Source organism: Chelonia mydas, chromosome 2 (genome assembly GCF_015237465.2).
Source record: "Chelonia mydas isolate rCheMyd1 chromosome 2, rCheMyd1.pri.v2, whole genome shotgun sequence".
Taxonomy (NCBI): domain Eukaryota; kingdom Metazoa; phylum Chordata; order Testudines; family Cheloniidae; genus Chelonia; species Chelonia mydas.
Genome location: NC_057850.1, coordinates 25,497,252 through 25,521,131, shown reverse-complemented (window position 1 = coordinate 25,521,131; position 23,880 = coordinate 25,497,252). Strand labels below are relative to the sequence as shown.

General features: G+C 42.0%; 1 protein-coding gene across 2 annotated transcripts in view; it reads right to left on the bottom strand.

The window, feature by feature from the left end:
• The window catches only part of SAMD12 (sterile alpha motif domain containing 12), a 228,781-nt gene that overhangs the window by 11,691 nt on the left and 193,210 nt on the right, over positions 1-23,880 (bottom strand). The window lies entirely within an intron of this gene.

Below are 23,880 nucleotides of genomic sequence, written 5' to 3'. Positions count from 1 at the left end.
CGGCTATGGAAGACCTTTCCTGCAGTTTGACAGTCTGTGTCCAGCCTGCCGATGTTCTGATATTAACCCCAAAGTGGTGTTCCGTTTATTTATTCTGTTCTGATATGCACGTATGTATCCATATAGAAATGGATCTGAAAGCCTGTGAACAGGGTGTGCTGCGGCGCTATGAACATCCTAGCAAGACTCCAATCCTTGATACTGTTTAGTCCTACTTCTGGCAGGCAGATCATGATTCCACCCTGCCAGACCAATCAATAGCTGCCTATTGGGTTCCTTGTTCATAGTCAATAATCAATTATCCATAATTTGTCAGGAATCAATAACCAAAAATCAATAACAATTTTAATTGTGATTACAGGTTCAATGAGTAATGTTCCCTTGAGCTGAGATTTATTTAATAATGACAGACTTTAGATAAATCCAATCAAAGATGATTTATTAATTAAATAGTTAGTAAGACAGCCCATACAAAGAGAGGTATACAATTACCCACCGCTGTGGATGACCTTACCTCAAGGCTAATAAACTTGTTATGACAGAAGATAGAAACTTCTTTAAAAATAAATTTATTTTTAGGTTTAACAATTAGCAGAATAACTAGCCAAGCAAAATACAATATTTGGGTCTGTAGTACACTCATAGCTATATTAGAATTTAATAGTTTATACAACTTAAGAAAAGGCTATGATCTTATTAATATTATTTTACATTAATATTGAAGTTTCTGCCTTATAGTTTTTTCTTCCTTCAGACAAAAAGTTTTGATTCATAGAAAAAAAAGCTTTGTAGTTAAATTATTCACTGAGACAGAAATACATGGAGATATATTTATAACTGACATTTGCAAAAAAATTGATGTTACAATAGTATAATAATGGCTATGACCCCAAAATAGTGTGCACCACAATAATTGTTTTAAATTTTATATTATTTTCCTTTAGTTATGTTAAAAATGCATTGGTTATTAGCTAAAATTCTTGCTAAAATAAAGTGCTTGGTGGTGGGGGAGGGAGAAGCAGTGAAGTTTTTCACAGACATTGTGAGTGCCTGTGTTTTAGGAATTAGCATTACACATGTAGAACTGTATAATGCAGTGGTGGGCAACCTGCGGCCCGTCAGGGTAATCCACTGGCGGGCCGCGAAGACAGTTTGTTTACATTGACTGTCTGCAGGCACTGCCGCCCATAGCTCCCAGTGGCTGCGGTCTGCCATTCCCGGCCACTGGGAGCTGCGGATGGTTGATGTAAACAAACTGTCTTGTGGCCTGCCAGCAGATTACCCTGACAGGCCGCGTGCGGCCCGCAGGTTGCCCATGACTGGTATAACGTAACCTTAGCAACTCCTATAGTGGACTATAAAACAATCCATGACACATAGTCAGCATACAAATCAGTCACCTCCCATTCCTGATCAGCCCACACCCACTACAACAGCAGAGAATACCTGTGACCATCCCTGATTCTTTAAGATATCCCAGGGGTTGGAAGGAAATGATAAACTTTATGAGTAACAGGCTAGTTACCTTTCTTTCCACCAGATGCATAATTAAGTACACAATCATCTACAAAGATGTTGCAATGCCCTGAGGTGAAACCCAGACCAATTAGTGTTTTAACTGAGAAATTACAATAATATATTCCCACCCTTGATATACATATTAGTCCTTTAACATTGAGCCTAAAAGCTCTTGTAAGAGCGAAAGGTATTCATGTCATACAAATGTGTAACAGCATGAGAAAAGCCAAGGAAACTCTCAATCAGTTGCTGCACGATGGAGATGTAAAAACAACGAGGAGTCCTTGTGGCACCTTAGAGACTAACAAATTTACTTGGGCATAAGCTTTCGTGGGCTAGAACCCACTTCATCAGATGCATGGAGTGGAAAATACAGGAGCAGGTACAAATACATGAAAAGATGTGAGTTGCCTTACCAAGTGTGAGGTCAGTCTAACGAGACAATTCAATTGACAGCAGGATACCAAGGGAGGAAAAATAACTTTTGAAGTGGAAATGAGAGTGGCCCGTTTCAGACAGTTGACAAGAAGGTGTGAGTAACACTATGGGGAAATCAGTATTGGGGAAATTAGGTTTAGGTTTTGCAATGACCCAAGTACTCCCAGTCTTTATTCAGGCCTAATCTGATTGTGTCCAGTTTGCAAATTAATTCTAGTTCTGCAGTTTCATGTTGGAGTCTGTTTTTGAAGTTTTTTTGTTTCACACAAAGCTGGACAAAAGTGAGCTTTAAGGCTCTGATTGTGATAGGTGATCGTGGGTGGCATTGTATTGTTTTGTCACTTAAGATGTATGGTTAAGCAGCAAAATGGCCAAAAACAAATGTCGTGTATGCTATTTTTTTCTATGCTTTATACAGATACTTGTATAATAATAAGGATCTGCATACAAAGTGACACAACAGCTGTTTAAAGTAATTATTGTTTACAGTTTTAAGCTGTGTGCATATTTAAGAAGGCTGTTACTATGAAAGAAGGTGGGGCATCCGTTGACACCTAATGGGCCGAGAAAGATGTTAAGGCTTTCCCGGGAGCAATGGTAAACAGCAGCTACTAAAGTTAGACATTGTAAAGTTAGCAGATCCTGATAAATTCCATCCAAGAGGTTTGAAAGAGCTGGGTGAGGATATTGCTGGATCATTAATGCTGATTTTCAATAAGTCTTGGAACGCTGGGGAAGTTCCAGAAGACTGGAAAAAAGCTAATATTGTGCCAATATTTAAAGAGGGTAAATAGGATGACACGGATAATAATAGGCCTGTCAATCTGACACCTATCCCAGGCAAGATAGTGGAACTGCTGATGTGAGACTCAATTAATAAAGAATTAAAGGAGGATAATATATTTAATGCCAGTCAACAAGAGCTTATGAAAAACAGATCCTGTCAAACTAATTTATCTTTTTTGATGAGATTACAAGTTTGGTTGCTAAAGGTACTAATGTTGATATAATATATTTAGATTTCTATAAGGCATTTGACTTAGTACTACATGACATTTTGGTTAAAAAACTAGAAAGATACAAAAAATTAACATGGCATACATAAATGGATTAAAAGCTGGCTAACTGATAGGTCTCAAAATGTACTATAAATGGGGAATCATCATCAAATTGGTGCGTTTCTAGGGGGGTGCTGCATGGATTCTTTTTTGCTCCTATGCTATTTACAAGTTTTATTGATGATCTAGAAGAAAACATAAAATCACTGATAAAGTTTGCAGATGATGCAAAAATTGGGGGAGTGGTAAATAATGAAGAGGACAGATCACTGATGCAGAGCAATCTGGATCACTTAGTAAGCTTGGTGCAAGCAAGCAATATGTGTTTTAATACAACTACATGTAAAGGTATACACCTAGGATAAAAGAATATAGGCCATACTTACATGATGGGGGATACTACCCTGGGAAGCAGTGACTCTGAACTAGATTTGGGGATCATGGTGGCTAATCAACCGAACATAGCCCTTGTGGCCACAACGTCGCACTGAGAGCTAAGGTGCTTCTTGGATGCATAAACAGTGGAGTCTTGAGTAGAAGTAGAGGGGTTATTTTACCTCTGTATTTGGCAGTGGTGCACCCGCTGCTAGACAATGGGTCCACTATTTAATAATGGGCTTTTCAATCTAACAGAGGAAAGCATAACACAGTCTAATGGCTGGAAATTGAAGCTAGACAAATTCAGATTGGAAATAAGGCATACCTTTTTTAAGGGTGAGAGTAATTAACCTTTGGAACAACTTACCAAGGTAGTGGTGGATTCTCCATCACTGACAATTTTAAAATCAAGATTGGATGTTTTTCTAAAAGATTTGCTCTAGGATTTATTTTGGGGAATATGTTATATAGGGGATCAGGCTCGATGATCACAATGGTCCCTTCTGGCCTTGGAATCTATGAATCAGATGATGCTTTGCAGTTAAGATAAAGATGTCTAACAAAGAATGTTATTTCAGTGTGCAGTATTAACCTATTTTACTTATCCTATTTTGAAAGCTGTTTTTAAGATATATTTTTACAATGTATTAACCACAAAATGTATAAATGATGGAACTTTAAAAAAGGGAATAAACAATGCCTAACCACCAGGTATTGAGACAGTTGGAAAGTTGCAATGGGACAGAGAACCTCACAAATAACTTAAAGTAATGAGAAGTATGTACCAGAATGAGGACTAGGGTGACCAGATAGGAACTGTGAAAAAACGGGACGGGCGTAGGGAGTAATAGGCGCCTATATAAAAAAAAAATCCCAAAAAATGGGACTGTCCCTTTAAAAACAGGACATCTGGTCACCCTAATGAGGAAAAGGATAAGGATCAGAATGATATACAATAAGGATGGTGTAGCAGGGCCCCCTTTGCTCCTGTCTCTGCTGTGTTCATAAACTACTCAGAGACCCTGGGGCTCAGCAAACACCGGTGCAGTTTATTTACAGTGTGCGCTCCCCCCACCTTCTCACCACATACAGCTTGGGTTTTCAGCTGTAAGGACTTCTCAGCTTCTGCACCTAGGAGGGCAGAACTACTGCTCTCCTTCCACACTCTGACTCCCCACTTCCTTTCTTCCTCTGGGCCTGTATGTAGCTCCAGGCTAATTAGTCTGGGAGCTGTTTCCCATTTGCCAATCAGGTGCAGGTTTCTCTAGGCAGCTCCAACTTACCTCCCTTAATTGGAGCTGGCGTGACAAAGGGCTGGCTCAGGAGTTCCTGCCTAGCACCCTGTCATAAGTGGTGACAGATATGGCAATTTCCTGCCATTTCCTTGGGAGACCTTACTAAATAAAGTTTAAATATCTTTGGGGTTCATTGAATTAAAAAAATAGTTTGTGTATTATTGTGGGTCGGGACTGCATGTAACTTCTGGTGGGGGGGAGATGTGAGACCTAGGGAGTATTTAGCAGGAGATGAATGCAAATTCCCTGCCTCCAGTTACACAAAATCCCAGCCGTTGAAGCTATGTCCTGAGGAGTGATCCATTGTCTGCTAATCACCTGTAACATGAATGAGGCCAAGATCAAAGGTCTGAGATGTAGAAAAGGAAAGAACGAACTACTCATGATGGTTCCAGTTCTGAAGCTGAGACAGTTATGACCATGTGTAATGGCATGGCACCCACCTCTCCTGAGTGCCCCCTTCTGGTCGGGTGTATCTGCAGTCTTTAAAACCAGTCCTGGCCCTGGTATTGGACCATATTCCCCGGGCTTCCTTCCTGGAGGCAATGGTTTTGTCCTCTTAGTCTGGTCTTGCCTCAGCTCTCCAGCTGGGCCTCCTGACAGTTCAGTTCCTTCTGGGGGTTTACTTCTGTCCAATTGTAGGCCCTCCCCCATTACTCCAGGTCCCAGCCCACAGACCCTAAGAACAGCTGCCATGCGCTGCTGTGTCCATTAGCAAAACTGCCTTCATTTCCCTGGATCACTTCCCTGCAGCTCCAGCCTTCACCGACGCCTCACCCTTAGCTCAAGACTGTTCTAAGCTCAGGCCCAGCAGCCAGTCAGCACCTCTTCCTTGCACCCCTGGTCCCTACTAGCACTAAGCTGTCCATTGTCCTGCAGTTCTCTTTGGCCAGCTAGGAGTACCATCTGCATTTCCCTAGCTCAAGCAAGGAACTGCCTGTGTCTGGCTCTGCAGCTCCTTTTTATAGGGCCCTCCTGAGCCCTGATTTGCTACTCTCTGAAGCCTGTCTGATTGGCTGCTTCCCCTGCAGCCACTCTAGCCTGCTTGGAGGACCGCGTCACTGCTTCTTTCCTGGGACAAGTGTAGCAGGACCCTGAGGCCTCCAGCAAGGGGCTTCTGGGCCTAGTCCACCTTGTCATACCATGAGTAAAAATCAGTTGTGGTTTTTCAAGGACTGGCACGTACCACAGCCAGAAGTTGGAGTGGCCTATGGCAAAGTTTTTAGCATGTGTGTAGGTTCTTTTGTTGTTTTTTAATGTCTTCTCTGTAATGCTTTCCACTTAAGAATAAATGTGCTTGCTTATACAGAGCTGTGTGGTAACTTACAACTGTGGGCCATTATGTTCTTCATAGCCTTCAAAGAAAAAGCAAAGTGCAGATGCCGGCCTGTTTAGGCAGACTGCCTTGATGGGAATATCGCCCACTGTGGGCAGGGAACTGAGCCGCCTGGAAAAATCCCAGGCAGGAGGGAGAGAGGTCTCTATCACAGAGAGGTGACATTTAAGGAGCCAGGAATTTGCAAATACTTGGAGGATAAAGGAATGGACACTGACAGCCAGCATGGATTTACTAAGAACAAATCATGCCAAACCAGCCTGATTTCCTTGTTTGACAAGATAACTGGTTTGGTGAATGGGGATTGTGGTGAATATAATACACCTGGAGTTTAGCAAGGCTTCTGATGCAGTCCTGCATGACATTCCAATAAGTAAACTGGAGAAATACAGGCTCAGCAGAGCTACCATTAAGTGGATACGTAATTGGTTAAACAACTGCAAACAAAGAGTAATTATTAATGGAATAAGAAAAGGAGTACTTGTGGCACCTTAGAGACTAACCAATTTATTTGAGCATGAGCTTTCGTGAGCTACAGCTCAATTGGAAAGAGGTCTCAAATAGGGGTTCCACAGGGATCTTTTTTGGGTCTGGTGTTCCTTAACATCTTTATTAATGATCTAGATGTAGAAATAGAGAACATACTGACCATATTTGCAGGTGACACAAAGCTAGAGAGGGTTGCCAACACTTTGGAGGATAGAGCTAAAATTCAAAGGGATTTTGATAAATTGGAGAACTGGGCTATAGACAAGAAAAAGAAAGTGCTACACTTAAGGAAGAAAAACCAAATGTACAAATACAGAATGCGGGATAACCGGCTTGGCAGAAGAACTGATGTAGAGGATCACAGTCTCAACACGTGTCAACAATGCGATGCTGTTGGGAAAAAACAAGCAAATGCAATTTTAGGTTGCATTAACAGAAGCATAGCATGCAAGTCACGGGAGGGGATAATACTGCTCTACTGTGTCCAATTTTGGTCACCAATATATAGAAAGGATGTACAGAAACTGGAAAGGATCCAAAGGCAAGCAATAAAGATGATTAAAGGGATGGAATGCTAGCCATATGAGCAAAGGAGGAAGGAACTGGGTATGTTTAGTTTGGAAAAAGAGGAGATTAAGGGTGGGTCATGATAGCGGTCCTCAAATACTTGAAAGGCTGCCATTAAAGAGGTGGAGAAAAAGTTATTCTCTCTTGCCACAGAGGGCAGGACAAGAGGCAATGGGTTCAAATGACAGCATAGCAGATTTAGATTAAGCTTCAGGAAAAACTTCCTAACTGTAAGAACAGTAGGAAAATGGAACAAACTGCCTAGGGAAGTTGTGGAAGCTCCTCCAGTGGAGGTTTTCAAAAAGAGGCTGAAGAGCCATCTGTCCTGGATGATTTAGACATAACAAATCTTGCATCTTGGCAAGGGTTTAGACTAGACGACCCTTGCAGTCCCTTCTAACCCTATGGTCTTATGATTGATTCTAAGAGAAGTAGTATCATTAATTGCTGCAAGCCATTGCAATAGGATTAGAAGAGTTGTAGCAGGAACAGAGATGGTTCCAAGCTGCAATGATTTGTCCTAAATTAGATTAAGGAGAAAGCTATGCCAGATTCTGTTTTCATTGTATAATAAAATCAGGCTATTACCACTCTGAGCTTGGTGCAAAGAAACTACTCCAGGTAACAGTTATTAGTGAACAGAACCTCTGCATCTTGTCTCCTCTAGGTAAACATGGATGTTGCCACATATCCTTCTTACCCAACAGTCTGCTGATTGGCAGAATCAACACTGGCAGAGATCAAAGGTTGTACCCAACTGCTCACTACTGGGCTGTGGCCAGCACAGACAGAACTGAGAGCAAAATGCTGTGGTGCACTCTGCCATATCCCAGCAATCCCTCCCTTCTTCCGAATAGCGGAGCACTGAACACTATGCCTTTCCAGGAAGCTAAAAAACACATAGAAAGTAAAGCCCTGGGGCTGCACAAAGACAACCATCTGCCTCATTGCAAGTGTAACAGTCTAGCAGCCTTTATTAAAATGATGTTAAGCAGTGACACATTAATCAGTGGGCTGAGTAGAGCAATTGCAACCATGCGACACAGCAAACAAGCAACATCCAGTAGCTGAGAGAGAAAATGGATACACAGGCAAGTTTTGATAACATTGCCATTTTTATTTTGATTCCTACTGGTCACGTCTTGCTCTGGCTCACTGGATTTTCCCCTGATCACTGGGACACGCAGTCTCATACATTCCAGAAGATTTGGTCTTTTTATACCATTTGCCAAATTCAGTATCGCGGCAAACAACTGAGGATAAAAAGGACAAATAATCTTTAAATACACTTGTTTGCCAGCTGGGAGGCAATATTTTAGTCTTGGTCCAAGACAACAGAAAGGGTTAATCTATCACCAGGACGTATAGTGGTCTCACATGCAGTATTGCCAAACCTGAACGTTCAAAATTCATGAGTCAAGTCCCCCAAAATCATGATACTAAGCTAGAAATCATGAGATTAAAAAAATAATTTTTAGTTCTTTTTTGCTCTCTGGTTTTATAGTCTTTAGGGTACATGCAGGTCATATGTTCAAGTTTTTCTCTACAACTAAGAAACTAAAACTTACTGTTTAAAATATGAAAGTTGACATTCTCACTGTCACAGAACTCCAGAGCTGGGGCTTTAAGAAAAATCATCATATCTTGTGAGAACTGACAATACTATAAATGTCCAGGGTTGTTTTGTTTTGTTTGGGGTGTGTGTGTGTGTGTATGTCAGCTTTGGAGCATTTGCTCCTCTTGGAGAGTCCACTTTAAGACACCAGGGAATAATTTTAATGTCTGATGATACATTATTTAGAAATTTGTTAGGAAACAAACTTTCTTGTCTAAGATCCCATGGTGGAGAATGGCTGCACCCATTATCCATAGAATCAACAGAATAAGAGCTTAAGTTTTGTCCCATTTTATCTCATAGTTGGTCAAATATGCAGTCAAAGTCTTGTACGTTTCCATCACAATCACAGAAGTGCAACCACAACATGATAATGCTTTGCAGACACTGAAAGAGGCTCTGCAGTTTGCATGGTATGAGCATATTCTGATTTCAGAGACAATTAAATTTTATCCACTGATGCTTCCCCTGAAGATTTGGGAATGGGTCATCTCATCCATAGGTCCTTGTATGTGAAGACAGAGTAAGCAAACCTCTGAGCCCATGCACAGTCTAATTATCCAGTACACAGACAAGCTCCTTCCACTCACATAGGAAATTTGTGATTAATCCAACCATAGCAAATATATACTAGGTAAAATTTTGAAACCTGGATGCTTAAAGTTAAGTTCCAAAGTCCATTTTAGGCTGCTAAATGAGTGTGGAAGCAAAAGTTGCTCACCACTTCAGAAAAATCAAATCACTTTAAATTAAAACCCAATTATGGATCTAGGAACCCAACTTGAGGTATCCAGGTTTGAAAATATTGGCCGTTGCTTTCAGACAGATGATGAATATCCAACAATTAAGACTCCTCATCTTTTCAGCTACTTTCTGACTAACTCACAACTAGCTTCTTGTTTGTGGCGCTGGACTATGTAACTCGTACCATGTAATTTTGAGATTAAGCATTTCTGGGAGAATGAATGTCATGGCAGATGCTCTCAGTAGGTAGCCTTTTGTAAAGCCAACTACTAGTCAGAGGTTAGTACAGCTGCTGTATGAAACACAGTTGGCTCACACAGAAGGGATTGAAAATGTAGTAGCCCAAAATGGATTCTAGTCAGCTATTCAATGTCCTCAAGTAATTAACACAGCCAGAGCCTGCTGATGAGTGACTCAAAATCCCAGCATCCCAGAGAAACTTTCAGCAATTTTACAAAGTAAATCGGATGAAGACACACCTGGATCCTTTGTACATATGTTTTATTCAGCAATTTTGTCTCCATTCCCTTTCCCCAAAAGCCAGGATTAGCCATGGACAAGTCTCTAAAGGGTCCAAGTTCAGATTCAATCCAAACATTGCTCCACACAAAATTAATCTGGAAATTTGACAAGAACAGCCTCTCTCATAAGACTTCTGGCACTGTCATTCCTTCTCCTGACTGTAACTTGGAAATAGCCAAATCTTAAAGGTTTGGTTTAAAAACGGGCAAAGATTTAGGAGGAGATACTTATCTAGAATGGTTTGCCCTATCCTAGTGAGGATGCTTAATACCATCAGCTAAAGTTACAAAAGCACCAAGACTGACACAATATTGTGTTCAACAGAAAATAATATGTACTGGGGGATTTCTCTGAACTGACAGACATGTAAAACAAGTTAACATAAAACTGTGCACATGACCACTTCTTTAGCATTTATAGTTTCCTTCAAATAATTCATCTGGAGTAATACAAACTTGTCCAGTAATACAAACTTGAACTGGCTGCTGTCCACCAATCTCACCACACAGTGTACCAGACAATGGGGAAAGGAAAGGTTTAATCGGATTTGAGGATAATGAGCCTGGTTGGTTCACATGATGTTGTCTGAAACTGAAAGTGCCTGTGAGATTGCAGCGCTTACACCTTATCTTGTGTTTACTCAGTGTTTGCGTGTAAAAGTCTGCCTTGATCTCACAAGACCTCGTGGGGTGCTCAGTGGAAAGTGAAAGGTCATTACCCTCTGTGCTCAGGGTATATCTGTATCGCAGTCATGGGTTGTGATTGCAGCTTGAGCAGATATATTTGAGGGAGCTTTGATCTAGCAAGCTTGGGTCCCAGAGCAGTGAAGCTGTGGCAGTGCATGCTTCAGCATGAGCTGTACAAACCCACCTGGACTCCTGAGTTATTACTCGACTTGCAGGGCTAGGCGGTGCGAAAGCACACGCTGCCGCAGCTTCACTGCTCCAGGACCTGAGCTAGCTAGATTAAAGCCAGGTGGAGCATGTCGGCTCCAGCTGCAATCATACCCCATGATTGCAGTATAGATAAACTTGGCAGAATTGGATTTTTATTGTTTTATAATTCTGAGACGGTTACAGGGATGGCTGGCCCCTGTAAATGAAGCAGGTCTAGGGCACCTGGGCCAGAACAGGTGCTTCCCGTTTGGCTAATTAAGAGGGTGGGGTAGCACGTGGGGGGCTATAAAGGATCATTTCATCACAAACCCACAAGGGATATGTGCAATCCTTAAATGGGCTATGGGTTTTCTTTCCCCTGCTGGCCCAGACAAAGACTTTCCCACCTCTGAGAGTTGCGGGAGCCAGAGCAGGGGACCACTGACATCAGCTGCAGCTGTGGGGGCTCAGCACGTCTGCGAATCAGACTCCAGGGTCTCAAGTCAGGCACCCAGAAAATGAGACACACACAATTTCCCAAGTATGAAAAGTTTGGTTTCAGTGACTTGACCAGCATCACCTAGCAACTCTGTGACGGAGGCAGGGATAGAACCAGAGGTGCTGGAACAATTTTTATAGTGAGGGTGCTGACAGCCATTGAACCAACCTGTAAACCCTATGTATGATGGAGACCCCTTCCAGCCAGGACGTGTGGCAGCACCCCCAGTTCCAGACCCTATGGATAGAATCCAACTCTCCAAGGCAGCATTCTACAGCCTTAACCATGAGACTGTCCTTTCTCTTCCTGCAGTCCCCCGTTTCATTTACTACACACCTTCTGACCTCTACAAGAAATGAGGCAGAGGTCCTACTGACAACAGCTTCCTTTGCTACACAACCCTGCTCCACACCCAGAGCAGGTCCAGCCTATTCACTGAATGAGGCAAGAATGCTGGGGGGGGGAGGGGAGGGAAATAGTTTGTGATCATGTACTTGATGACAGTATCAGAATGAATATGCAGAAGGGGGGTGGATTAAGGTTGCACGGGCAGCGGTGGTGAATGCTTCTGGAAGAACTGCCAGTTAAATGTGGGAAAGACTGATTGACATTTTTATAACAAGCATGATTTCAGAATGTCCTTAAACCCTTATGGCTCAGAGCATCTTCGTTAACAATGGCCGATCAAGAAAGTCATTCATGAGAACATAGCAGGTGTTAAAAAGCAAAAGGAATATCTGGGGGAATTCTGATGGTGCTTGGAAGGCTCTAGAGATTCTCTTATTTTTAATTGTTTTTATTCTTTAGGAATAATTGCTGGTTCCACCACTGAAGCACCCAGGTATGAGCCCTGACCAGCTGGGAACTCTGCTTGACTTCTGGCTCTTATTACTTTAATCTGCATATTTCTTATTATGTTAGTCTGCAAGGCTGACAAAGGTGTTAAGCCCTTGTATTTTGGTTTGTCTCCTGTTTTAATGAATGTCCTGTTGCACATGTTCCTGTAAATACAGTAGTGTATAGCTGCAATAATAACTGTTTGAGACCATAATGGCTAGTCTATACACAGCAGGAGGGATTGCGGTGATTAGCTGCAGTTGTCCAAACCAAATGCTACTCAGACCTGCTAACCTCCATAGAACTGGAGCACCATTGAAGGGCAGGATAGGACCAAATGGTACCTGGTGGCAGAAAAATAATTTAACATTCAGGCTAGAAATAGGCTTGTAAGAGCTAAACAGATGGTCATCTGAACACTCATCCAGAATTCTGACCATACAAATAGGCCCTTAGGGGAAAATGATGTCCCAGGAAGAAGAATCTTATCAATCAGTAGGATTTTTACCCTCTGAAAGGATCTGCATGGTACTGGAAGTTCGAGTATGTGACTATTGTGAACAGTTTTCCATCAATGTTTCAGAGTAACAGCCGTGTTAGTCTGTATTCGCAAAAAAAAAAAAAAAAAAAAGAGGAGTACTTGTGGCACCTTAGAGACTAACCAATTTATTTGAGCATAAGCTTTCATGAGCTACAGCTCACTTCATCGGATGCATACTGTGGAAAGTATAGAAGATCTTTTTATACACACAAAGCATGAAAAAATGGGTGTTTACCACTACAAAAGGTTTTCTCTCCCTCCACCCCACTCTCCTGCTGGTAATAGCTTATCTAAAGTGATCACTCTCCTTACAATGTGTATGATAATCAAGTTGGGCCATTTCCAGCACAAATCCAGGGTTTAACAAGAACGTCTGGGGGGGGGGAGAGTAGGAAAAAACAAGGGGAAATAGGTTACCTGGCATAATGACTTAGCAACTCCCAGTCTCTATTCAAGCCTAAGTTAATTGTATCCAATTTGCAAATGAATTCCAATTCAACAGTCTCTCGCTAGAGTCTGGTTTTGAAGTTTTTTTGTTGTAATATCGCAACTTTCATGTCTGTAATCGCGTGACCAAAGACATTGAAGTGTTCTCTGACTGGTTTATGAATGTTATAATTCTTGACATCTGATTTGTGTCCATTTATTCTTTTACGTAGAGACTGTCCAGTTTGACCAATGTACATGGCAGAGGGGCATTGCTGGCACATGATAGCATATATCACATTGGTGGATGTGCAGGTGAACGAGCCTCTGATAGTGTGGCTGATGTTATTAGGCCCTGTCCCCTGAATAGATAAGCTATTACCAGCAGGAGAGTGGGGTGGGGGGAGAGAAAACCTTTTGTAGTGGTAAACACCCATTTTTTCATGCTTTCTGTGTATAAAAAGATCTTCTATACTTTCCACAGTATGCATCCGATGAAGTGAGCTGTAGCTCACGAAAGCTTATGCTCAAATAAATTGGTTAGTCTCTAAGGTGCCACAAGTACTCCTTTTCTTTTTCCATCAGTTTGTTCAGGTTTTAAAACAAACTCATTCTGAAACCTGTCATTCTGAGTGCGGTCATGCCCCCTATAGGCCCACTTCCTAGAACGATTCTAGTGAGCAACCTTAATATAATAATACACAAATTGTAAACAGTGCTTGTAATCAGTAGATTTCAAAGCACTTCACAAAAGGAGGTCAGTATCATTATCCTCATTGTATAGATGGAGAAACTGAGATACAGAGAGGTGAAATGACTTGCCTAATGTCCCTTCAACAGGCCAGTGGCTGAGCCACGCATAGAACCTACATCTCCTAAGTCCCATTCCAGTGCTTTATCCACTAGGCAACACTGCCTCCCAATCAGGGAACAGCGATAATACTACGTCACCTAAGTGTCCAGGCAGAAGTAGCTAACCTAGCTCAAATTTTGAACACGTACTACCTGCAATGATCTGCCCTGAACAAGATACAGGTGAGGTTTTTTTAATACAGAAATTATTCACTAAATGAATTCAAAAGCTGAAATAATCAGGCAATTCCTACACACAAAATAAGTAGTGAAACCTGTCAAATAAATTATTCACTCAGCACTATTGGTAGCACTGTGCATTTGGATCACTTATTGTGTCCAGGCCGCCTAATGTTTTGACTGGCTATGGATTTGGTATTTTGTTTTTAATTTATACTTGCAGTATAAAAACAAATCAACACCACAGCCAATCAATTGACATAGGCATATAAAATGCAAGTCAGTAATCAAAAATAACATATTTTGTTTGCTTTTAGAGACTGTTCACAGTTTACTCAATGATACACAAAAAGGTTGGAGGTAAATTTCAGTGTTCCACCTCAAGGCAAGCCAGGTCAGTTTATCTGAATGGATCCATATACACACTTCAGCTGTTTTCAAAAATCTGCGGAGAAATTACAATGCCTTTTGTTTTTATTTCAGAGCCAGGGAAGCATTAGACCCATTAAATCATTGTTCCAAGAAAAGTATCAGGAGAAAGGACAAGATTTTCAAACGTCTTAAGTGAGTAAGGAACGTAAGTCCCACTGAAAGTCAATGGGACTTAGGTGCTTTTGAAAATTTTATCTGGCGAGATTTAAGAATCTTTTCTAACATTTATCCCATACAAATGAGGACAGATTATTCAAAAGATAAATCTGTGGCTGCAGCAAATTGAAGTAACCTCTCCAGACACTTCTAAATCACACCTACAAAAGATTTGAAATGTCTGGCAGCTCCACATTCCCTATGTCCTCTGTTTCCATCTAACATTTTGTCTATGCAACATAATTAGCATTCATTTTAGGTAGAATAAGACAGAACCAGACAGGTCTTTTGTTAATTAATAGTCATTCAATGAATATTCACACTACACTCAGCGTGACCATATTTTCCCAAAGGGCCTCCGCCCCCTCCTCCACCCACACCGTGCCGCTCCCCCCACCCCGCCGGGCCCCGGGGCCACCTGAGGCTCCCTTCTCCTCACTGCCCACAGGGACGGCCTGAGCCTCTCCGCCCCCACTGCCTGCCTGCGCGGCTGGCCCCAGGGCCCGTTGCCACCTGCTTGTGCGCAGGGCTGGCTCAGCCCAAGCCGCTCTTCTGAGCCCTCCCTCCCACATGGGGCTGGCACTGCCGCTCACCCTCCCTCCCGGCACGTTCCTCTGCACCCCGCTAGGGGCCTTCAGTTTGCTCTTGCCAACTGATGATCAGTTGGCAAGAGCAAACTGGACAAATGCCCAGTTTTGCCAAAAAAAGTCAGGACGGCTGAGACAGGGCTTAAAAAGGGGACTGTCCCAGCCAAAATGGGATGTATGGTCACCCGGATTCTGAATTTAGGTCTCATTCCCCACCTGACTTTTAACATTACTTCCCCACCAATGCATTTGTCAGTGAGCTAGTCGCTGCCCATGCTCCTCCTCATGGCCTGGGGTCTCACATCAGGCAGCTGCCTCAGTTTCCCATCTTGGACTATTCAAATAAAACTTCACCCAGGCTTTTTGTGATCAAGAATACCCCTCCTTGGGGACTGGGTTTATTAATATAAAATAAACACCAAATAAAACTCAAAGTTCCAAAATAAAGCCTATCCAAATGTGCACACAAAGCAAAGGGTTTTCTTCATCCTCCCAGGCCTTCGTGCCTGGGGCCTTTCCTGCTTTGGCAGGCCACTCCCAGGCCCTCTCTGGCTGCACATTCAGTTCTAACTCCCAGGGCTGTCTGATAGCACCAGCTCACCCCAAACAGTCTCTGATTTCTGAGCACCACCCACTCCTTCCCACTGTAGCTTCCTGCAGATCTTCATATGGGAAATCATATGATCACTCCTGGTTCTTTAGTAATCAGGGTTGGCGGCTCTAGGCTTAGGGGCAAGCCACCCAGTTACAGTCCAATAGAAAGGGGTATAGGTTAGAGACTTTCATTAATAGACTCCCTATATCCATTGACTGATACTTTAATGGACTGAATTCAGGCTCTTTGAGGGAGTTGAGATCAGTCATTATGCTGATAAAATGTCTAAATTGAAAATTATCTATATAAGTGAGAACAGTAAATGTAAGTAGTACTGGTCCTATCAGAAAACCAAAGAGCTTAATTGTAATATAAGACTTTAAGGGACATAACACTCAGCTCATCCCACAGTTGAAGAAGGTTATCTCTACGACCATCCAGCACATGGGGCTTGTGGGCGAGAGGGAGACTTCCTTGAGTGAACTTCCAAAACTTAAAGTACTAGGTGCTAAATATCAAAGTAGGAATTGCATTGTCCTTCCTTAGCCTTCTTAGCTCTGTCAAGGTTCCTCCCCCACTCTGAACTCTAGGGTACAGATGTGGGGACCTGCATGAAAAACCTCCTAAGCTTATCTTTACCAGCTTAGGTCAAAACTTCCCCAAGGTACAAAATATTCCACCCTTTGTCCTTGGATTGGCCGCTACCACCACCAAACAAATACTGGTTACTGGGGAAGAGCTGTTTGGACACGTCTTTCCCCCCAAAATACTTCCCAAAACCTTGCACCCCACTTCCTGGACAAGGTTTGGTAAAAAAGCCTCACCAATTTGCCTAGGTGACTACAGACCCAGACCCTTGGATCTTAAAAACAATGAACAATCCTCCCAACACTTGCACCCCCCCTTTCCAGGGAAATGTTGGATAAAAAGCCTCACCAATTTGCATAGGTGACCACAGACCCAAACCCTTGGATCTGAGAACAATGAAAAAGCATTCAGTTTTCTTACAAGAAGACTTTTAATAGAAATAGAAGTAATTAGAAATAAGAAATCCCCCCTGTAAAATCAGGATGGTAGATACCTTACAGGGTAATTAGATTCAAAACATAGAGAACCCCTCTAGGCAAAACCTTAAGTTACAAAAAAGATACACAGACAGAAATAGTTATTCTATTCAGCACAATTCTTTTCTCAGCCATTTAAAGAAATCATAATCTAACACGTACCTAGCTAGATTACTTACTAAAAGTTCTAAGGCTTCATTCCTGGTCTATCCCCGGCAAAGACAAAATATAGACAGACACACATACCCTTTGTTTCTCTCCCTCCTCCCAGCTTTTGAAAGTATCTTGTCTCCTCATTGGTCATTTTGGTCAGGTGCCAGCGAGGTTACCTTTAGCTTCTTAACCCTTTACAGGTGAGAGGAGATTTCCTCTGGCCAGGAGGGATTTTACAGGGGTGTACCCTTCCCTTTATATTTATGACAAGCTCATTTTAGTGATCACAGAGAAAATGCTCTCGATGTTATATGGTATAAACTATTACAGTATATGCCTCTCATTCCACTTCCAACGTCCTCCACTTAATGGATCATTTCTGATTAACTGGGCCCAAGATTGTATTGAAATACTAAACAGAAGGGGCAATAATTGGCAGCCCTGAGGAGTTCCTCTGAAGAGTGGAACAGCTCCAGACACTAAGAAGTTACTTTAACTTTTGTCTTTGTCTCCGTAACCAGAGTGGTACCCAGTATTGGACGTTAACCCCAAAATCTCAACTGGATCAGTGTTCCTAAAAGTTACCCCATTTGGTGCAGTTGAAGGCCTCTTCACTGAGCAAGCTCATCATTCATAGTTCCGACTCACGTCTAGCCCTTCCAGTGAGATGGAACAGCATTTTAAAATTCACTGTCGTACAGCAGCCATGAACAAAATCCGATTTCAGCTTTGGTTTCCTAGCTAGCGCTTTGAGTATAAATTTAAAAATAATTCTTTAGGATGAAATCAGTTGGGTGTTGTTGAAACTTCTTCCCTTCAGATTTCTGCCAACTGTGTGGACTCTGTCTGGGAAGAGATCATTAGTAAAAGCTTCTTGGTACATTTTGACCATACAGGCATTATTTTGGATTCAAAACTTCTAAAGAATTCTAGCAGGAAGTGATCAAACCACAGACCTTTCCATCCCTCTAGTAAAAAGATAGCAATACTGGTGTCATTATTTAAAAGCAGCACTCCCATGGCTTAGGGGACATTGATCTGCTGTTGAGCGAGGTAGTCTTAACATAGAATACTATGATCTTATGGAATCCCACATTTATGGCTATATTGATTTATACAGTTAATTGTGATAGTTTGAGACTATTTCACTGATATCTGACTTAGGAGTATGTGCACACTATGACTTTCCTAATGCAAGGCTAGCAATGATCCAGCTTTGTCGCCATGCTCGAACACTTGTTTGCTTCATATACGAGAGCAGGACTAACCTCTGTCATGGAGTTAAGATTTAAGATGTATTTTATATCCTAACCTCAGAATCAGATCAAAAAGGTTTCCTTCCTAAGAGGCCTGCTGTGCTCTTTGTGGTGGTGTGAAATGTGTGTGCCTGGACGAACATTCATGGCCTGATTTTCAAAAAGTGCTGAGCACCCACTGCTCCTGCTAAATAGAATGGGACGTGCTCAGTACCTTTGAAAATAAGGTCAGTCCATACTTCGACAGCACACGGAACACTGCTATGTTCCGTTATGTTATAACGATGTTGCTCCTGGGAAAGCTGGGTTTTGAAGTTAGTTTAGACGAACGAGAAAAGAGAGTCAGTGATGTATGTAAACTGAGCGGTGCACAACAGCTCTATTTAAATAACAATAAGGATGGCAGCCACACTGATAACAGCCACAGCATTGGAACAAATTCTGAATTTTCTGGCTTTTCTACTTTAGAACCCAACCATGCAAACCCTTATTCACATGAGTTGCCCCTATTGTGGTAGGCCCTGTAGAAACACAGAACACAGTCTCTGCTCAAAGAGTTTACAATCTAAGGGCCTGTCTACACCTAAAATGCTGCAGCTATGCTGCTGTAGTGCTTAAGTGAAGAGGCTACCAACACTGATGGGAGGGCTTCATAGAATCATAGAATACCAGGGTTGGAAGGGACCTCAGGAGGTCATCTAGTCCAACCCCCTGCTCAAAGCAGGACCAATCCCCAATTTTTTGCCCCAGATCCCAAATGGTCCCCTCAGGGATTGAACTCACAACCCTGGGTTTAGCAGACCAATGCTCAAACCACTGAGCTATCCACCAACAACCACACAACAAGAACACTAACCCAGGAACCTATCCTTGCAACAAAGCCCATTGCCAACTGTGTCCACATATCTATTCAGGGGACACCATCATAGGGCCTAATCACATCAGCCACACTATCAGAGGCTCGTTCACCTGCACATCTACCAACGTGATATATGCCATCATGTGCCAACAATGCCCCTCTGCCACGTATATTGGCCAAACTGGACAGTCTCTACCTAAAAGAATAAATGTACACAAATCAGACGTCAAGAATTATAACATTCAAAAACCAGTCAGAGAACACTTCAATCTCTTTGGTGACTCGATTACAGACCTAAAAGTGGCAATTCTTCAACAAAAAAACTTCAAAAATAGACTCCAAGGAGAGACTGAATTGGAATTAATTTGCAAATTGGATACAATTAACTTAGGCTTGAATAAAGACGGGGAGTGGATGTGTCATTACACAAAGTAAAACTATTTCCCCATGTTTATTTCCCCACCCCCCCACTGTTCCTCACATGTTCTTGTCAACTGCTGGAAATGGCCCACTTTGATTAATCCTACAAAAGATTCCCCCCCCACCCGCTCTCCTGCTGGTAATAGCTCACCTTACCTGATCAGTCTTGTTACAGTCTGTATGTTAACACCCATTGTTTCACGTTCTCTGTGTATATACAATCTCCCCACTGTATTTTCCACTGCATGCATCCGATGAAGTGAGCTGTAGCTCACGAAAGCTTATGCTCAAATAAATTTGTTAGTCTCTAAGGTGCCACAAGTACTCCTTTTCTTTTTGCGGATACAGACTAACACGGCTGCTACTCTGAAACCTGGGGTTTAACTGTGTCGCACAGAGGTGTGGACTTTTTATACCCTGGAGCAACATAGTTATACTGACCTAATTTCCTAATGTAGACCAGGCCTAAATAAGAGTTTATAATCTGAGCAAGAAAAACCCCATTGGCAGTATGGACTATTGATGTATAAGTTTTTGTATTAACTTATTTTTTTTCATGGCAGGTAGAAAAACAAGTGTTATCTAGCTACTCTAAAATGATGGCGGGGGGAAACAAATTTTGTTTTTAACTAAGAGATTGGAACAGCTCTGCAGTGTCCCTGGTAAAACAAAAAACAAGTCATTTAAATCATATCCCTATTAAGAACTGACAAGACTGAAATGGCTTCCATAGAACCATGCTAGTATCTTACGCAAATATATAATTTAGTTGTTTTTATATAACAAGGCTATTTTGTGTTCATATAACAAGGGAGTAGACAAATGGGACATATGCCATTTGTAATGAAATTCTGGGGGAAATAATGCACTGTAATTGTAGTTATTTTAAAATTAAGATACTCTATATACACAATGTCAGCTAAGAGAAAACAATTCAACCTCATTAACAATAGAGTTTTTGAGCTTAAGGAAAAGATAATGTAATTAAAGCCTATATCTGCACTATCCCTTTAAAGCTATTTTGGATTAATGATGACAATATTGCATTTACACAGCACCATTCTTCCAAATGGGTCCCGAAGAATATAAACCAACTGCACAATTGTATGGAAATATAGGAATTGCTTTGCCCACCGCTGAAGTGCAGCCATCTCTAGCATGACATGCATTTCTTGTAAGAATACTGGGCAATCATAGAAATGTCTGGCTGTAAGGGACCTCCAGAGGTCATCTCTCTGCATTGAGGCAGGACCAAATCAGTGGTATCATATAGCAGTTTAACATAAGAGAAGACTACAGTATCCAATCAAAATAAAAAGGGGGAATTTTGGGTAGATAGTTAACAAATTTGAATTTGTACAGGACACTAGGCTAATTCTAGGATAAAAAGTGCCATGGGATTTTTTATAACCACAGGTAGCCAGGAGTATTTTTTTTCCCCATCTGATAGTACCCTTCAGGAGCACCTCATCCATAACATCATGCTGAGGCATCAGTTGGCACAAACTGAGAAATAAATGACCAATGACAATCAACAGCACTTCTTGCAACACTTCCATTTTTTGTAGAGATTCCTAACTAAAAATTGACACATTTAGTGTCTGAACACACACAAAGAACACATCTGTTTGAATAAGGGGGTACCATTTTTACATAGTCACTTAAGGTAAAAACACAATTTAAAAATGTTTTATATGATTCAGATTCCAATACTAGATGGGACCACTGCGATCACCTGGTCTGACCTCCTGTATAACACAGGCCATAGCATTCCTCAAAATAATTCCTTTTGAACTAGTGCATATCTTTAAAGAAAGACACAAAAACAAAAACCAACCTTGATTTTAAAATTGCCAGTGTTGGAGAATTCATCACCACCCTTGGTAAATTGTTCCAATGATTAAGTACCCTCAGCATTAAAAATGTACTCCTTATTTCCAGTCTGAATTTGTCTAGCTTCAACTTCCAGCCACTGGATCATGTTATACCTTTCTCTGCTAGACTGAAGAGCCCATTATCAAATATTTGTCCCTTATGTTGGTTCTTATAAACTAATCAAATCACCCTTTAACCTTCTCTTTGTTAAGCTAAAATAGATTGAGCTCCTTGAGTCTAATCACTATAAAGTATGTTTTCTGATCCTCTATTCATGCTCATGGCTCTTCTCTGAGACCAGTTTATTAACATCCTTCTTCAACTGTGGACACCAGAACTGGACACAGTATTCCAGTAGTGGTCACATCAGTGCTCAGTACATAGGTAAGAACCTCTCTACTTGAAATTCCCCTGTTTATGCACCCAAGGATTCCATTAGCCCTTTTGGCCACAACATTGCACTGGGAACTCATGTTCAGCTGCTTATCCTCCATAACCCTCAACTCTTTTTTAGCATCACTGCTTTCCAGGATAGTCTCCTTTCCTATAAGTATGACCTACATTCTTTGTTCCTATACGTATACATTTACATTTAGCCATAATAAAAATACACATTGTTTGCTTGCATCCAGTTTACCAAAGTGATCCAGAGCAACCTGACTTTGCTTTTCATTATTTAGCACTCCACAATAGGATTCTATTTTTAGAGACGAAATTAACTCAGATACTTCGCCTTTTGGAGATCATGCATCACAGTAACCATAAGGAAGGTGAGAAATAATCTCCCTTGGTCCCTGCTGACCGTTCAAAGTGTTAATTGCTCTGCATTGCTTTTAAAATTGCTGACTTTGCTGTGTAATGGCTCAAATCCTTTGCTCAACAAGTTGCTCAACAAGTTGCTGCAGATAATATTTCTAGCACTGGCAACAAGTTGTGTTAACTCAGTGCAGACTTTACTACAGACAGGACAAAGAACTGAGGACTGGAGTGTATGTCCTTGTTCTGCTAAGTTTTTTCCCCCCTATGCTAATTTCACACACTTAGAGGTATTTTTTAAGGATATTTAAATGCACTCTGACACATCCTGGTAGGTTTTCTTGGACTTCTTCCTTTCTATAATAATTCCATGAAGGCCCCACACGGGCTACATTCCTTCAAATGTTAATTGCTTGCCTGGGGGAAAGAGTCAGGAAGCATGGATTCCTCTTCTCACCTTAGGCAACTTTGAGCACAGAATATCCAAAAGGAAATCTCAAAGGAAATCTCACGACCAGAGGCAGTGCAGAGGAAAATTTTGACCAGTCCCAAAGGGAATGCTCTCATTCTATGTAGCTTTTGTTCCACTACAATGTTGCCTCCCTCCTCATAGCAGTTATACTCACCCTTGTGGTAAGGGGTACGCAAGCCCTTCTCAGGCTGCTATTGGGAGCCTGAAAGTATCATCTTTGTGAGACTCCTGTACCCTGCTGGGCCAGAGCCGATCCTGTGTCTGCTCTCCTGTGTCATCACTTCCCTACATGAGTAGCTGGTGACCCAGCCTCTGGGGGAGGCTAGCCCCTGGCTCCTCCCCTTCTGCCGGAGTCCCTGTCCCTTCCCCTCCCCTTGTTCCCTCTCTATCCCGCAGGAGTCCAGAGCACCCTCACCATGGCCCCCCGACACCAGTTCTGGGCAGCACAGCAGCAGTGCCGCCAGCCTTTGAGCACCTCGTGGAGTGGCAGCAGTGCCCCCAGCCCCAAAGTGCCGGGTGGCATGGTCTGAGCACTGGACAGGCAGCACGGTCCCAGTGCCAGGCAGCCTGGGCCAAGGCAGAGCACCAGGAACTGCAGGAGGGGGCCTCTTGGGGGCGCAGTGTCGGTGGGGCAACGCCAAGCTGTTTGGGGAGGCACAGCCTCCCCCAGCCTATGATACCCACTGCTCATGCTTCCCTATAATACATTTTGTTAATCAGTCTATAAATTGACCCTTTTCATAACAAATGTCATTTACTAAAATCAGTTGATATAACCTAGCAGGATTAGATTTGCATTATTTTAGTTAAGGGAGGTTTACTTATAATGACTTAGGCCTTGTCTGCACTGGCAATTTGTCCTGATTCCAGCCATCCCTGGCTAGCCACAAGTGTTAGGGAACCAAAATACAAACCTCTTGTGTAGACATCTTCTGCACCAGTGAAACTAACCCAGGTTTTGAGCAGCTTGAACCAGTGTAGATACAGTGATGGCTGGCAATCACTGGTTGGAATCAGAGCAAATGCCCAGTGCAGACAAGGTCTTAATTTAAAATTTTTATCAATATAAATAATTTCCTCTCACC